At 42.1% G+C, this 14,520-nt stretch overlaps 1 pseudogene; it reads left to right on the top strand.

Annotated features, from left to right (window-relative positions):
* Positions 1-37: 37 nt before the first annotated feature.
* Positions 38-1,600, top strand: LOC129563064 (large ribosomal subunit protein uL23 pseudogene; annotated as a pseudogene).
* Positions 1,601-14,520: the final 12,920 nt, after the last annotated feature.

The raw sequence follows: 14,520 nt of genomic DNA, 5'->3' as shown, positions 1-14,520 counted from the left end.
CATATGCCAAAATGTTGACAGCTGTTATCTTTACATGATGTCATTAAGGGGACTTTTCTTTTTCCTTTATGTTTCCCAAGTTTTCTGCATTGAGCACAAAATGCTTTTGTAATTACAGATGGTCCGAAAGAATCTTATAGTAAAGATAATACATAGTCAGAGATAATTAGGAAAATTCAGAAAGTCATTTTAAAAATGCCAAATACCTATAATCCTACCACCATTGACCTTTTGAAAATGCAAATGCTTTGAAAAAGTTATTTATCTTGGAATAGAAACAAAGAGACTACTTTGGCTGCCTCCTAACCCTCTATCAGACTCTGTTGGGTGTGGAGACAGCGCTTACCTTCACAATGTCGCCTGGACCCAGGAAATGTGAAAAGTGGGCAAAGAGAATGGTGAGCCTCTTGGGGATTAGAAATACGAGCATGAAGTTTGCTTTCAAGTGTTTCCACCTGAAAACTTCAGAAGCTTTTAGAGCAAAATAATGGGAATGAGCCACAGGAGGCGTGAGAAATGGCCGCTCTCTTTGTTGAGGGGTGTGGGAAGGCTGGGAGGGGCGCAGGTATTGCACGGCTGGCTGAGGGCAGTGGAATGGGGTGGATACTTTTTGAAAGCAAATATCCTGAAAAACCTGTTACTGGAACTCCGGGTTCTCGTTCCCACGTGGATCATGAGACCTGAAGTAACTTTCAGACTTTCAGTATCTTTCCTGCTGGAGAAGGAAATGGCAACCCACTCCAGTATTCTTGCCTAAAGAATCCTGTGGAAAAAAAAAAAAAAAGAATCCTGTGGGACCCTTTTCATGAAGATGGCGCTGAAGGCGAAGAAGGAAGCCCCTGCCCCTCCTAAAGCTGAAGCCAAAGCAAAGGCTTTGAAGGCCAAGAAAGCAGTGTTGAAAAGTGTCCACAGCCACAAGATAAAGAATAGCCGGACGTCACCCACCTTCCGGCGGTCCAAAACACTGCGGCTCAGGAGGCAGCCCAAATATCCTCGGAAGAGCGCCCCTAGGAGAAACAAACGACCACTATGCCATCATCAAATTCCCCCTCACCACCGAGTCAGCCATGAAGAAGATAGAAGACAACAACACACTGGTGTTCATCGTGGATGTTAAGGCCAACAATCACCAAATTAAACAGGCTGTGAAGAAGCTCTATGATATTGACGTGGCTGAGGTCAATACTCTGATCAGGCCTGATGGAGAGAAGAAGGCATATGTTCAACTGGCTCCTGACTTTGATGCTTTGGATGTTTTGTTTTTTTTTTTTTTGGATGTTGCCAACAAAATTGGGATCATCTAAACTGAGTACAGCTGGCTAATTCAAAATATAGAAGTTTTCACTATGTAAAAAAAAAAAAAAAGAATCCTGTGGACAGCGGAGCCTGGTGGGCTGCCGTCTATGGTGTCGCACAGAGTCGGACACTACTGCAGCAACTTAGCAGCAGCAACAGATAATGATTATCTGTGAGGTAGTGTTTGGGAATTACTGACTGGGAGACCTTTTAGTTCAGTTCAGTCGCTCAGTTGTGTCTGACTCTTTATGACCCCATGGCCTTTACATCTTGGGAGATCTTTACATTTAAATAATCGTCTACTATTAAAGGACTCCTGTTATGTGTCAGGTATAGTGCCTGGTGCTTCATGTATATTATCTCACTTAATACAGGAAATATTCCTATAAAACGGGACTATAATTATCCTTTGAAAGGACAGAAATGTGGAATATGTAACTTGTCTAAGGTTATATAACTAACGAATGGTTGATCCAGACTTTAAACCCACTATGTCAGAGAACAGAGCCTGTGCAATTCTCCTACTACACCAGAGAGTGTCTGGAAGTTTCATTGCAATCATGTCATCTTTTGGGTGACTGCTTGTCAATAGTAGGTGCCTTTAAAAATGCACAGGACAGGGGACTTCTGGTGATCCAGTGGTTAAGACTCCGCACTTCCTCTGCAGGGGGCATAGGTTTGACCTCTGGTCCAGGAACTAATATCCCACATGCCACGTGGCAAGCCCAAATAAATAATAAATACATTTTTTAAAAATGCACAGGAATTCCAGTAAGTGTGTGTGAGACAAAGTAATCTATCTAAATTGAAATTATCAGTAATTAAAATCAGTGTAAGTAACTTTTTCAGCTTAGTCTCTTTTCCCCAAGCACCTTGGACCCCGGCCCCCCTGCAACAGTCACGGCGTTTGAGGTAGGTGATAATAGTGCAATTTTTTTAATTAAACTTTTTGTCTGCACCACATGGCATAAAGAATGTTAGTTCCTCTACAAGAGATCAAACCCAAGCCCCCTGCATTGGAAGTGCAGAGTCTTAACCACTTGACCACCAGGTGAGTCCCAATAGTGGAATTTTTAAAAACCTTTTCATTGAAGTGTGACGCATACAAAAAGTATATACCAATTAGAAATGTATAGTCATAAAGAATTTTCACAAACAGATCCAAATAACCAGTAACCAGTTCGAGAAACAGAATGTTACCAACACTCCAGGAGCAATTTGGGTCCTGTCCCATCTCTGCCACCTCTCTCCTCCCCAGAGGTAACCTCTATCCTGCCTTCAAACACCATTGATTGGTGTAGCTTGTTTTGTAGTTCATATAAATAGAATCATATAGCTTGGATTATTTTGTTTGCTTTCTTCCACTCAGCAATGTTTTCCAGAGTCGTCAAGCTGTTGTCAGATCCAAGTTCATGCACCCAATGCACAGTGAGGCCAAACAAACCAAAATGCTGAAGTTTGGAGCAGAGAGAGGTTTACTGCAAGGACCCAGCAAGAACAGGCAGTTCATGCTCAAAATGGCTGAACAACTCAGTGGTGTGGGGAGGTTTCTTTGTTTTTGGCTGTGCCCTCAAGGTTTGTGGGATCTTAGTTCCCCAATCATGCTTAGACGCTTGCCCCCTGCACTGGCACTGGACTGCTAAAGACTTGCCAAGGAAGAGTTTTTATAGACGAAATTTGCTTGGAGGGTTGCAGGGTGCAGGACCTTCCTTTGATTGGTTGTTGATGAGGTAACAGGGTGGTGTTCTAGGAGTCAGCCTTCTGGTTCTAACCAGTCTGGATCCCAAGCTTTGTCTGAAATTACCATCCTCCACAAGGGTGGGGGCCTTAGTCCTCCTAGGCAGAAAGACTCAGAGATTTGTATCACTTTGTGATGTATATTCCTTGAGGAGGAACTAGTAACCTGCCCCTTGTTTCCTGACCGCCTTTCCTTTGTTTCTGCATTCCCTTATTCCCCTAATTAGTAACTGCTTGAATCTTCGCTTTGAAGCTCAGGGAAGGTCTATAGGACTGAAGCCTTTTTCTTACAAAACAGAAATGGAGAACACAAAAACGCTTTTGTATTCAGGAGGAACCCCATAGAATTCTGCTTGGTTTCAGAGCCACAACAATTTTGAGACATGGGAGTCGAAGAGAAGAGACGAGAGTAGAGCAGTGTTTTTGTTTTGTTTTGTATTTCTGTGTTTTTAAATTACGTCCTCTGGCTCAGTGCTTCTCGTACCTCAAACAAGATGCTACGAACAAATTACTTGAGAATTTTGTTAAAAATATAGATTCTGATTTGATAGGTGTGTGGTAGGATTCTGAATTTCTAACAAGTTCTGAGGTGATGCAGATGTTGCCAGCCTGAGGACCACACTTTGAGGTGCAAGCACTATGCTTGAAAGTGTGCAGCGGTGTTTTAAAAACCATTCAATGACTGGAGTATATAATCATTTCAACATAATAACACTAATAGGAAAGACTGGAACATAATTTCTATATCATAAAATTTGATTACTTTATGTTTTTCTGATTGATACTCTTCTACTTAAAAAAATAATTTATCTTTTCAAATAGATGTCAAATACACATAAAAAAACTTTAACAGGTAGACAGTGAAAATAACTTGCCTTGCTGCTGGCCCCTTATTTCTTCTGTCCAGAGGTAACCACTGTTACTGATTAATTGTGAAATTTTCAAGGGCTATTTTACCCATATACTTATTATTCTTTTACACAAATGGTAGGTAATTGTACATGCTGTTCTGCCCCTTGTTCTTTTTATTAACAATAAGTAAATATCTAATGGTGTGAAGAAAGCTGATCGCTGAAGAATTGATGCTTTTGAACTGTGGTGCTGGAGAAGACTCTTGAGAGTCCCTTGGACTGCAAGGAGATCCAACCAGTCCATTCTAAAGGAGATCAATCCTGGGTGTTCATTGGAAGGACTAATGCTAAAGCTGAAACTCCAATACTTTGGCCACCTCATACGTCGAGTTGACTCACTGGAAAAGACTCTGATGCTGGGAGGGATTGGGGGCAGGAGGAGACGGGGACGAGAGAGAATGAGATGGCTGGATGGCATCACCGACTCGATGGACATGAGTTTGAGTGAACTCCGGGAGTTGGTGATGGACAGGGAGGCCTGGCGCAAAGAGTCGGACACGACTGAGCGACTGAACTGAACTGATTCTAGATATTGTTAGGTAGTTAGAATAGGAAACAGGAGTCCAAAATGGCGGTGGCTAAAAGACAAGGAAAGGAAAAGCCAGTGAAAATAGAACAAAGGAAGGTCAAAGGAATGTCCAAGGACTGGAGCGAAGACCTCAGGTAGAACAAACAGCACTCCAGGCTAAGCCCAATTTGCATAGGGCAGGCCCAGAGGGAGGAAAATAACATAAAAAAAAGGAGCCAAAGCCTTTCTCTCTCTTCCCTGCATGAGCTCTTTCTCTCTCTCTCCCTCTCCCTCTCACTCCCTCTCCCTCTCTCTCTCTCCACTCCCATGCGCTGGAGCGCTCTTCCACACTCTTCTCTTCACGTCTTTGGGTTGGCATGCCCTCACGCTTCGAGGATGGATTCTCCTGCTATCTTCTAAATAAAATAGAGTTGTAACACTGACTTGCCTAAGAGCTATAACATGGTCTGTCCAAGACCCCAGAGCTGTGACGTGCCGAGGGCTTTAATGTCCGTCATTCCAAATCTTTGTTGTCAGTCGCCTGACAATATTGTTCTAAGTTCTTTTGGTATTTTAATTCATTTAAAGTTCACAACAACTCTCTGCAAAAGATATGATTATTATTTCCATTGTATAGATGTAATTCAAATCTAATATACCCTACAATCCTCACATTTGAAGGTTTTTCCCTAGCTGTACACATGCATCTCTACTCCTATATATAATATATCATAATTTATTAAATAAGTTCACTATTCATGGACATCTAAGTTGTTTTCAATACTTTGCTATTACAGAGTGCTGCAATGAATGTTTGAAGCACATTGCTTCATACTGATGAATATAGCCATAGGAAAATTCCTAAAAGAGAAATTGTTGAGTCAAAGGAATGTGCATTTAAAATGTTGGTCAATACTGCCAAACTGGGACTTCCCTGGTGGTCCACTGGCTAAAACTCTGTACTCTCAATACAAAGGGCCTGGGTTTGATGCCTGGTCAAGGAACTAGATCTCACATGCTGCAACTAAGTTCACATGCAGTAAAATAAGTAAATATTTGTATCTATATATAGCCAAATTGCCTTCCATAGGTGAGTTTTGTCTACATGATAGATGAGAAAGGTATTTCATTGTAACTTTGGTTTGTATTTCTCTTATTATGAACGAGGCATCTTTTCATGCTTAAGAGCCATTTTGATTTTCTTTACAACTGTCGTATACTTAAAAAAAATTTTTTGCTGGAATGTAGCTGATTTACAATGTTGTGTTAGCCTCTGCTGTACAGCAAAGTGTGTCAGTTATACATATACATATATCCACTCTTTTTTAGATTCTATTCCAATACAGGCCAATACATAATGTCAAATAGAATTCCCTGTGCTATACAGTAGGTTCTTATTAGTTATCTATTATATATATATATATATAGTAATTATATATGTCAATCCCTATCTCCCAATTTATCCCTCCACCTCCCATCATGTACTTTTTTACCAAACTGTTGGTCTCTTGTTCCTAATTCATAAGTGTTGTTTTCTCGGCTGTGCTGCTCAGCTTGTGGGATCTTAGTTTTCTGACCAGGGATTGTACCTGGACCCTTGGCTCTGTAAGAGCAGAGAGTCCTAACCCAATCACTGAACCACTAAGGAATTTCCCAGAATTGCTACTTTATATTAAGGAAATTACTCTTTTGTCTATGATATGTAGTATGATGGTTTTTTTTTTAATTTTAGAAGTATTTACTTGTTTATTTTCGGCTGTGTGCAGGCCCTTCTCTAGTTGTAGTGAGTGAGGGCTACTCTCTAGTTGTGGTGCGAGGATTTCTCACTGAAGTGGCTTCTCATTGTGGAGCATGGGCTTAGGGCTCTTGGGCTAGTTGTGGTTCCCCAGATCTAGAGCACAGGCTCAATAGTTGTGGTGAAGGGGCTTAATTGCCCCATGGCATATGGAATCTTTCTGTACCAGGGATCAAACTGTGTCTCATGCATTGACAGGTGGATTCTTTACCATTAAGCCACCAGGGAAGCCCCTGTATGGTGTTTTTTATTGTAGTTGTTTGAAGGTGTCTGTGTATGCATGTGGCTTCTGGCTTTCGTGTTACACTACTTAGAGAGGATTTCTATACTCCAACATTATTTTTAAAAACCTGTGTTTTCTTCTAGGGCTTCTAAAGTCTACTTTTCATTGTTCCATTTTGAGTCATATAAAATATAGGTCTAAATTAATTTTCTTCCAGATGGCTATTTATTGTCCCAAAAATCTCATATTGAAGAATGATTTCTGAACATTTCTTGAATAATCTCTGTATTTCTATGTATTACTTCCTTTTCATATACTATATTCACATATATATTTGGGTTTATTTCTAGGCTTTTTATCCCATTTTACAGTATCACTATTACAGTATTTTAATTACTGATAAGGAATGTAGTTCCTCTTCCATTTTTTGCAACGTCCCCCCAGGGGTTAAGGAACACCATCACAGGGCATGGCTGTTAGTTGCTCAGTCATGTCTGATTCTTTGCAACCCCATGGACTGTAGCCTGCCAGGCTCCGCTGTCCATGGAATTCTCCAAGGCAAGAATACTGGAGTGGGTTGTCATTGCCTACTCCAGGGGATCTCCCTGACCCAGGGCTAGAACCTGGGTCTCCTGCACTGCAGGTGGATTCTTTACCACTGACCCACCAGACATACTTGCAGTCTAAGAAAGAAATGCAGGTCTTCCAAGGTTTTACAAAACAGTGATTTGTTCATGACGTCATCCAGCAAAGATGAACACGAACAGGATCTGAACCCAGGGATTTACTTAGTTCTTCCTTCTCTCCAATGCCCCAGCGAGGGAGGGTAGAGGTGGCAGAGAGGTTGGGTCAATTTTTCAATCACCATCCACAACTAACAAATCATTAAGTCTTGTTGATTTCAGTCTCCTAGTTTGACTGATTGATTGATGCTGGGCTGCACAGCATGTGGGATCTTAGCTCCTCTATCAGGAATCCAACCCACACCCCTTTCAGTGGAAGAGTTTTAACCACTGGACTGCGAGGAAAGTCCTAGCCTCAGTTTTCTAACACCGTAGAGACAGGATGTAAAAATAATATTTATTTCACAAGTCCTTTTGAAGATTAACTAAAATAGTTCAATGAGCCTAGAAGAGTGCCTGGCTAAGGGCCAAAGTTCAGTAAATGTAAGGCAGAGTTCCTCTCCTTTCCCCCAAATCCCTCAGTTTTCCCCTGGGGTAAAGCAAAAGAGAAAAGCTCTTTGGACCCTGCCTAAGACACACAGACGTGGAGGAAGCCCCTGGATGATTAAGAGGGAGGCTGGAATTTTGCATTTCGACCCTTGAGAACCCAAAAGGCCCCAAGTCAGAGGGCTGTGCCAGAACTTTGTTAGAGCAAAGTTCATGCTATTGCCTCAGGCACCTTTCCTCTACCCACCGGCTCTGACAAGGGGCGGATCGGCCCAGAAAGGGGCACTCGGGACCCGGGCGGAGCCTAGAGTGACTTAGCCCGCGGGCTCGGCTGGCCCACCAGGGAGCCGGGCCACGCGCGGAGTCGCAGGCGGTTCGCTCCGCCCTGGCCTCAGCAGAGGCCTCTCCGCGGCCGGCAGGGAGAGGCTCCGGCCGGACACAGGCACCTTTGTCCGCGGCTTGGAGAGGCCCCAGCTGCAGGCCAGGGAGCCGAGTGTGGCTGCGACGTCCGGAGGGAGCGCGCCCCCGGCCGGAGGCCAACGGTTGGGTCCTCCCATCACGCAGAGAACATTCCACCGTTGTCTGGGAATAACAGCTTTTGTTCACCCTGGCTTAAGTTGGTCCTCTGGAAGTAAAATTTAACTCAACGAGGGTTGACTTGGCCGCAGAGAGTGTAAGAGAACTGTGAGCACCATTTTTTTCTTTAATCCTGGGAGCTTGTGCTCTGGGAGACAAGGAAAACGACACTGAGTTTGACTAGAAAGAGCTACAGAGCGCGTGGACAGCAGGTGCGGGAGGGCAGATACAGGTGACCTGGCGCCATGGGGCAGTGTGGAGGCCGGGAGGTGTCCCGACCTGGTGGCTGGAGCTGTGGGGCTACCACATGGAATCAAGGGGTGGGGATGCTTACTGGGTGACATGTAAGTGGAGAGTCCCAGGACAGTGCTAAAGCCTGTGGACCAAGAAAATACTGCCTGCCACTTCAGGAAACTACAAAGGTGGCGCATCATCAAGCCATTGCCTCTAGAGCCTCTGCTCCTAGCCTTCAGGGTGCTGCTGGAGGGGATTCTGGAGGAAGAAAAACAGGATGCTAGCCTTAGATAGTTCAGATGCATTTCAAAGGAATAATTTCATTGAGCCCGGACTCTTGAATCTTCCAATACACAGGAAAGTGCTAAACTTTAACTTTAGAGATTGTTTTTTGTGATGAGAATAATCTTTTGATGTTCAACTAGTTTTTTTCACAGCAAAAACTCCTCTATACTGTGACTCCTCGCTTACCTCTTTGGTAGGATCCTCAGAGTCATCTGAGAGGCTGTCTCCCAGACTATAGTTCACAGCAAGGTCCTAGAATAAAATGTAACTCACAACTTTTAGGTTGTGTGTGTGTGTGTGTTTTCATTCTACAAGCCCCAAACAATAGTCCAATTCAACAAAACAATTTTTCAATATATATACATATTTTTGACAAAGAATTTGATTTTTATTGTTAAGAATCAGTATATATTTAAAGATTGGTATAACTGCAGATGCTGATTGCAGCCATGAAATTAAGACGCTTACTCCTTGGAAGGAAAGTTATGACCAACCTAGATAGCATATTAAAAAGCAGAGACATTACTTTGCCAACAAAGGTCCGTCTAGTCAAGGCTATGGTTTTTCCCGTGGTCATGTATGGATGTGAGAGTTGGACTGTGAAGAAAGCTGATCGCCGAAGAATCGATGCTTTTGAACTGTGGTGCTGGAGAAGACTCTTGAGAGTCCCTTGGACTGCAAGGAGATCCAACCAGTCCATTCTAAAGGAGATCAGTCCTGGGTATTCATTGGAAGGACTGATGCTAAAGCTGAAACTCCAATACTTTGGCCACCTCATGCGAAGAGTTGACTCACTGGAAAAGAGTCTGATGCTGGGAGGGATTGGGGGTGGGAGGAGAAGGGGACGACAGAGAATGAGATGGCTGGATGGTATCACTGACTCGATGGACATGAGTTTGAGTGAACTCCGGGAGTTGGTGATGGACAGGGAGGCCTGGCGTACTGTGATTCATGGGGTCGCAAAGAGTTGGACACGACTGAGCGACTGAACTGAACTGAACTGATCAGTCTTTTATTAAAATGAAATATATAAAATGTAACATGTAAAAATGGATGAAAGAAATATGGTGCTCAAAACATTTAAATCTTCATTTGTTAGGAAATACTTTCTTGTTTGTGACCCAGAGGTACTTTGGTCCAACTACTAAAATTTACAAATGAGGAAAAAAAGAGTCAGAATCATTTGTTACTTGCTCAGACTCTTATGGTAAAATGCAGCATGAGTTTCTACCAGCACCATCTCTCATTACTCTGAGTTGCAAACTTAGGATAAGAAAAGTGTTAAACCTTATAGAAACTTAGTTTTGCAATGCATCAGTGGTCTCTTCTAGAAATACATTAAATATTATTGAAACTGTGCTGCCTTCTTTCAATTCAGTTATTTCCTTTGGTCAGATCATGGGCCCCTGTTTGATAGCTGGAAAGTTTCAAACTGTCAACTCTGTTCAAGCATTTATTCCTTACTAGGTACTCTTTTTATACCTTTGTAAACTTTATTATTTTTAATCCTCAAACTATAATATATTCTAGCTTGTTTAATGAACACAACAGTTAACTTTGTTTTTTAAAAGAGCTTTACAATTTTAACATATTTAATATTCTTAACAATGGTTTGGGGTGGAGATTCTTATCCCTGTTTTTCCCAATGAAGCACAGAAAAGTTAAATAACTTTCACAGGCTCTTAACCACAGATCTATGCTGTGAGAATTACTGTCGCCATATTATCTATAAAGAAAATGAGGGGCCAAAATAATCCCTCAATATTTTTTAAATTAGGTCTGTTAAGTGCATAGGAGAGAAAGTTTCAAGCTGTGTCTTAGGAATCTCCAACACTGCTAGATATTGCCAAGCTCTCTCTCAAAGTGGCTATAACAGGAACATTTTCCCCAGCAGTGACTGAGAATTCCCATTGCTCCATCTTCTCAATAATACTTTTTTTTTTTTTTAACAATCGTATAGGTGTAAAATGATATCTCATTTTTGTTTAAATTTATACTTCATCAATCACTAGTGAGTCTGAGCATTATTTCAAATATTTATGAGAGGCTTTCTTCTTTGTCTACAGCAAACAGTTTTCTCCTGGTTGCAACTTGCCTTTTATACAAAAGTTTGTTTCTGTACAGAAGTTTTAAATTTTATTCCAGTCAATGTATTAATATTTTACTTTATAGCTTTTTGCAATTTGCTTAAGAAATTCTTACCCCTAAAGTCATATAGATATTCTTCTGTATATTCTTTGTAAAGTTTTAAAGATTTTTTTTCAAATCAAGATTTTTATTTGGTATTATATTTGTATATGGTATAAGGTAATTTATTTTTTCCTCATCAGTTCAGTTCAGTCGCTCAGTCGTGTCCGACTCTTTGCGACCCCATGAATCACAGCACGCCAGGCCTCCCTGTCCATCACCAACTCCCGGAGTTCACTCAAACTCATGTCCATCGAGTCGGTGATGCCATCCAACCATCTCATTCTCTGTCGTCCCCTTCTCCTCCCGCCCCCAATCCCTCCCAGCATCAGAGTCTTTTCCAGTGAGTCAACTCTTCGCATGAGGTGGCCAAAGTATTGGAGTTTCAGCTTTAGCATCAGTCCTTCCAATGAACACCCAGGATTGATCTCCTTTAGAATGGACTGGTTGGATCTCCTTGCAGTCCAAGGGACTCTCAAGAGTCATCTCCAGCACCACAGTTCATAAGCATCAATTCTTCAGCGATCAGCTTTCTTCACAGTCCAACTCTCACATCCATACATGACCACGGGAAAAACCATAGCCTTGACTAGACAGACCTTTGTTGGCAAAGTAATGTCTCTGCTTTTTAATATGCTATCTAGGTTGGTCATAACTTTCCTTCCAAGGAGTAAGCGTCTTTTAATTTCATGGCTGCAATCAGCATCCACAGTGATTTTGGAGCCCGAAAAAATAAAGTCTGACACTGTTTCCACAGTTTCTTCATCTATTTCCCATGAAGTGATGGGACCAGATGCCATGATCTTAGTTTTCTGAATGTTGAGCTTCAAGCCAACTTTTCACTCTCCTCTTTCACTTTCATCAAGAGGCTTTTTAGTTCCTCTTCACTTTCTGCCATAAGGGTGGTGTCATCTGCATATCTGAGGTTATTGATATTTCTCCTGGCAATCTTGATTCCAACTTGTGCTTCTTCCAGCCCAGCGTTCCTCATGATCTACTCTGCATATAAGTTAAATAAGGAGGGTGACAATATACAACCTTGACGTACTCCTTTTCCTATTTGGAACCAGTCTGTTGTTCCATGTCCAGTTCTGTTGCTTCCTGACCTGCATACAGGGTTTCTCAAGAGGCAGGTCAGGTGGTCTGGTATTCCCATCTCTTTCAGAATTTTCCACAGTTTATTGTGATCCATACAGTCAAAGGCTTTGGCATAGTCAATGAAGCAGAAATAGATGTTTTTCTGAAACTCTCTTGCTTTTTCGATGATCCAGCGGATTTTGGCAATTTGATCCCTGGTTCCTCTGCCTTTTCTAAAACCAGCTTGAATATCTGGAAGTTCACGGTTCACATATTGCTGAAGCCTGGCTTGGAGAATTTTGAGCATGACTTTACTAGTGTGTGAGATGAGTGCAATTGTGCGGTAGTTTGAGCATTCTTTGGCATTGCCTTTCTTTGGGATTGGGATGAAGACTGACCTTTTCCAGTCCTGAGGCCACTGCTGAGTTTTCCAAATTTGCAACAGAAAAGGAAAGACGAGACCTCTTCAAGAAAATTAGAGATACCAAGGGAACATTTCATGCAAAGGTGGGCTCGATAAAGGACAGAAATGGTGTGGACCTAACAGAAGCAGAAGATATTAAGAAGAGGTGGCAAGAATACACAGAAGAACTGTACAAAAAAGATCTTCACGACCAAGATAATCACGGTGGTGTGATCACTCACCTAGAACCAGACAGATATCTTGGAATGTGAAGTCAAGTGGGCCTTAGAAAGCATCACTATGAACAAAGCTAGTGGAGGTGATGGAATTCCAATTGAGCTATTTTTCCTCATATGTATATCTAATTATCTAGTCATCATTTGTTGACCAGAGAAGGACAGTTCAATTTTAAAAAAATAGATAAACCATAACCATAGCCTGGGGGTGAGTGGGTTTCGAGAGTTGGAGAGAGCTCAGAAGGGGAGAAATGGTTCCCAGGGCCCACTCAGGTCTTGATGGTGCTGCTGGCCCTGACCAATTCCAGGAATCAGAGTGGGATTTAGAAGAAGCTGAAGAAGGTTATTTCTGTTCAGCTAAACCTCTGTGGGACCTGGTTCCAGTCCCAGTCACTGGAGGAGGGCACATCAAAGCATAGAACTCCCTTGAGACAGGTGCATAGCCTGGGGCAGGGAGCTGCCTTGGCAGCTCTAAAAGCACTACTAATATTATGGCTTTTTCCACCCATTTCCCCAGAGCTGTTACCTCCATAGGTCTGTCTTCAAAGTTCTCACGGGGAAGGGTTTTCCCAAAAATTCTGACACATCACCCAATATTCAGCCTTCAAAATGTTTCTTTGTCACAAGCTGCCTTACCAATTTATCAAGATGCTGTGTTTTAGGTTCTTGTTTTGGTAGCAGCTCCACTTCCAGATATCAGTTTCCATAGAATCAGAATGTAGGGTAAATGGATATAACAGACTACAAAACACAATGGCTCAAACAAAATGTTTCTTTTGTTCTCATCCAACTCTCTAGGGGTGAAAGGTCGAAGGCTAGTAGGTAGCTCTTTTTCAGAAGTTTATTTAGGGTTCCTTGTTCCATCTAATTGTCCCACATTTTCCCAAGGTGTTCTCCGCTTATGTATAATAAAAGTTGGATTACTCATACACCTTCCAGTCTTTATGTCTGTGTCTCTCTGTTTCTTTTTATTTTTTAGTTTTCTGAAACTCTTTCTTTGGTTGATTTCTCAGATATAACTCATAAAACTCTCAGGATGCACAGTAGCCTGAAATTTTGCCATATTCCTAACAGTTTCTCTACAGTCCTTACATCAGCTTGGCTGGATACAAAATCTGTGGTCACATTTTCTGTCTCAGATATGTAACTCCATCGCTTTCTGTAAACAGTGTTAACTAACAACAACATAACAATATAATTTTTTTTCTCTTGGTCTTTTTTTTGCCTGCATGTCAATAACTGTTTTGTTTTCAAGTCCATTTGTTTTAATAGACCTTGGCTCTGTATTGGCCATTCTGAATCAGTTTTCCCAGATACCTGGTATATTCTTTTCAAGGATAGTTTCAAGTCCTAGAGGAGAGCTCCCTAGTTGTATCTATGCAGTGATTAAAAAAAATAATATTTATTTATTTTTGGCTGTGCTGGGTCTTCATTATTGCACATGCTTTTCTCTAGTTGTGGTGAGCGGGGGCTATTCTTTGTTGCGGTGTGCAGGCTTCTCATTGTGTTGGCTTCTCTTGTGGAGCACGGGCTCCAGGTGCTTGGGCTTCAGTAGTTACGGCACATGGGCTCAGTAGTTGTAGCTTGCAGGCTCTAGAGCACAGACTCGGTAGTTGCTCTGCGACATGTGGAATTGTCCCTGACCAGCACTTCCTCATGCGACGAGTTGACCATTGGAAAATACTCTGATGCTGGGAGGGATTGCGGGCCGGAGGAGAAGGGGACGACAGAGAATGAGATGGCTGGATGGCATCACCGACTCTGTGGACATGAGTTTGAGTGAACTCTGAGAGTTGGTGATGGACAAGGAGGCCTGGTGTGCTGTGATTCATGGGGTCGCAAAGAGTCGGACATGACTGAGTGACTGAACTGAACTGAAGGGA

This window comes from Moschus berezovskii, chromosome 9 (genome assembly GCF_049115385.1).
Source record: "Moschus berezovskii isolate FMDL1 chromosome 9, NW_MosBer_1.0, whole genome shotgun sequence".
In the NCBI taxonomy this organism is placed as follows: domain Eukaryota; kingdom Metazoa; phylum Chordata; class Mammalia; order Artiodactyla; family Moschidae; genus Moschus; species Moschus berezovskii.
The sequence above is the reverse complement of the archived record's forward strand: the minus strand, read 5'-3'. Positions and strand labels throughout refer to the sequence as shown.